The sequence below is a fragment of the Elephantulus edwardii genome, unplaced genomic scaffold (assembly GCF_000299155.1).
Source record: "Elephantulus edwardii isolate Elephantulus edwardi_28Jun2011 unplaced genomic scaffold, EleEdw1.0 scaffold00476, whole genome shotgun sequence".
Taxonomy (NCBI): Eukaryota; Metazoa; Chordata; class Mammalia; order Macroscelidea; family Macroscelididae; genus Elephantulus; species Elephantulus edwardii.
This window is the reverse complement of record NW_006400226.1, coordinates 756,684-759,744: the sequence shown is the minus strand read 5'-3', so window position 1 is coordinate 759,744 and position 3,061 is coordinate 756,684. Positions and strand designations below refer to the sequence as shown.

Sequence of the window (3,061 nt, the reverse complement as noted above, 5' to 3'; positions counted from 1 at the left end):
TACTTTCAGCAAATAATCAGGAAACTACTGAAAAAAATGGAAAAACAAATAAATAGGTATTGGCCCATTTCCAGTGAACAAATACTTAGTTCTGTTGTTTTGTTGTTGATTGCCATCGACTTGAGCACAGCTCATAGTGAACCTATGCGCAAAAGGCCTGAAGCCTTTATAAAAGTTAATAGAGTTTCCAGAGGCATGTTGTTTAGGAAGTGGATACCACCTCAGTTCTATAATCAATCATATTTAAATAGTATTGATGGAGGTGGTATTCCATATTGGTAAGGAGCATAAATTTAAAATAACAAAGTGTGGCTAGATTGTAGAGTAACATGACCCTTTCCACTCTGGTTTTTTTGTTTTGTTTTTTGCTGTTGAGTCAAAACTCATAATAAAATAAAATACTGGTTAGTCTTGTACCATCTTGATTATTTCTAGTTGCTGCCTTTGAACTGATTTGTTGTGCCGGTAGGTTTCTGGACGCTATAAATCTCTTAAGAGGAAATTTCCCACTCACTATGCAGCAGTGCGAGCACCTTCTCCTTCTTGTCCTCATACCCAGCAGCAGACACTTGCATGGAGTCTTATCGCTTCAAAGGAGCTTGGAACAGTCATCTGGTTTGCAATATACACCCCCGAGGGAAAAACGGTTGAAGCTGATCACCCTAGAAAGCTTTTCATTGGAGGGCTCAATACAGAAACAAAAGAGAAAGCCCTGGAAGCTGTATTTGGCAAATATGGACAAATTATAGAAGTGCTCTTGATGAAAGACCAAGAAACCAACAAGTCAAGAGGATTTGCTTTTGTCACCTTTGAAAGCCCAGTGGATGCCAAAGATGCAGCCATAGATACAAATGTAAAGTCTTGGGATGGAAAGGCTATCAAAGTGGAACAAGCCACTAAGCCAACATTTGAAAGTGGTAGGCGTGGACCCCCTCCACCTCCAAGAGATCTTCAAGGTGGAAGAGGAGGAAGTGGAGGAACCAGGGAACCCCCTTCATGTGGGAGTCACATGGATGATGAACTATGCTATGAACTTTAACATGAGTTCTTCTGGGTACCACTGCCAGTGAAAAGGGGACCACCACCACGAAGTGGAGGGCTACCTCCTAAAAGTCAGCCCCTTGAGGACCAGTTCAAAGCAGCAGTGGAATGGGTGGAAGAGCACCTGTATCACGTGAAAGAGACAGTTATGGAGGTCCATCAAGAAGGGAACTCTTACCTTCACATAGAGATATTTATTTGTCCCCAAGAGACAATGGATATTCTACTAAAGATAGTTATTATAGCAGAGATTACCCAAGTTCTAGGGATACAAGAGATTATGCACCATCACCAAGAGATTATACATATCATGATTATGGTCATTCCAGTTCACGCGATGACTATCCATCTAGAGGCTATAGTGATAGAGATGGCTATGGTCGTGATCGTAATTGTTCAGATCATCCAAGTGGAGGCTCCTACAAAGATTCCTATGAGAGTTATGGTAACTCACGTAGTGCTCCACCTACACGAGGCCCCTGCCATCTTATGGTGGAAGCAGTCGCTATGATGATTACAGCAGCTCACAGATGGATATGGGGGAAGTCAAAACAGTTACTCTAGTAGCCAAAGTGATCTCTACTCAAGTGGCCGTGATCGGGTTGGCAGACAAGAATGAGGGCTTCCTCCTTCTTAGAAATGGGGTACCCTCCTTCACATAATTCCTACAGCAGTTCAAGGCACGAAGCACCAAGAGGTGGTGGTCACGGAGGAAGCTGATCTGATAGAGAGGGAGGCAGAAGCAGATATTAAAACCAAACAAAACTTTGGACTAAAGTCCTTGTTCAGTGAAATGAACAAAAAGTGGAACCTATTCTGTCCCAGCTACCCAAGGACTATGGAAAGGAAAAAATTGTGTTACTTTTTAAAATTTCCTGTCAAGTTCTCCTCCTCCATACTTTTTATGTTCTTTTGAGGAAAAGCAGTAAACATGTTTCATTTTATTTGTTTTTATGACTTTGTTTTCGACAAGCAAATGTTAAATATATAAGACTGGACGTGTGTATTAGTGTTGTAATTCTCTATAACTGTTCCTGAAGACCACTTTCTATGGATTAATCCCAGTATATGGGGCAATCAGTACTAAGATTTTTCACAGATATCTAGCCATCTAAAATGGACAGATGATACATTCTGCTTATACAAACAAGCTAGATGGATAATATAGAAGGGTTATTGGGTTTGCTACTCTTTAAGATTTCAGGGTGTTTTCAGACTGAAATCTCAGTGTTCTCAGTGTGAGAAACTTGTGAACAGATGCTTACATAATCTGGAGAACAACCACTTGGACAACTAACTGGAAGAGATCTACATTTGTTCCCATTCCAAAGAAGGGTGACCCAATAGAGTGTGGAAACTATATTGATTTCACATGCAAGCAAGTTTCTGCTGAAGATTATCCAAAAACGAATGGAAGAGCATATCAGCAGAGAACTGCCAGAAGTCCAAGCTGGGTTTAGAAGGGGTCATGGTACTAGGGATGTTGTAGCTGATGTTTAGACGGAACTTAGCTGAAAGCAGGGAATACTAGAAGAATGTCTATTTGTGTTTCATTGATTATGCAAAGGCATTTCACTGTGTGGATCATAACAAACTGTGGCTAACTCAGAGAAGAATGGCAATCCCAGAACACTTGATAGTGCTAATGCGAAACCTATTCTTGGACCAAGAGGCAGTCATCATAACAGTGCAAGGAAACACTCCATGGTTCAAAATTGGGAAAGGTTTACACCAGGGATGTGTCCTTTCTCCATACATTTTCAACCTGTATGCAGAACAGATTATCCAAGAGGCTGCGCTCTATGAGGAGAAGTGTGATGCCAGGATTGATGGAAGATCTATTAACAATCTGCGTTATGCAGATGACACAACCCTGCTTGCCGAAACTGAGGAGGACCTGAAATGCTTGCTGCAGAGGGTCAAGGACTGCAGCCTTCAATACGGACTGAGGCTCAAAGTCAAGAAGACAAAGATTCTCACCACTGGACCAATTGGCAGCATCAGGATGGATGGTGAAGAG

At 41.6% G+C, this 3,061-nt stretch overlaps 1 pseudogene; it reads left to right on the top strand.

Annotated features, from left to right (window-relative positions):
• Window positions 1–469: 469 nt before the first annotated feature.
• Window positions 470–1,660, top strand: LOC102862970 (annotated as a pseudogene).
• The last annotated feature ends 1,401 nt before the right edge of the window (window positions 1,661–3,061 follow it).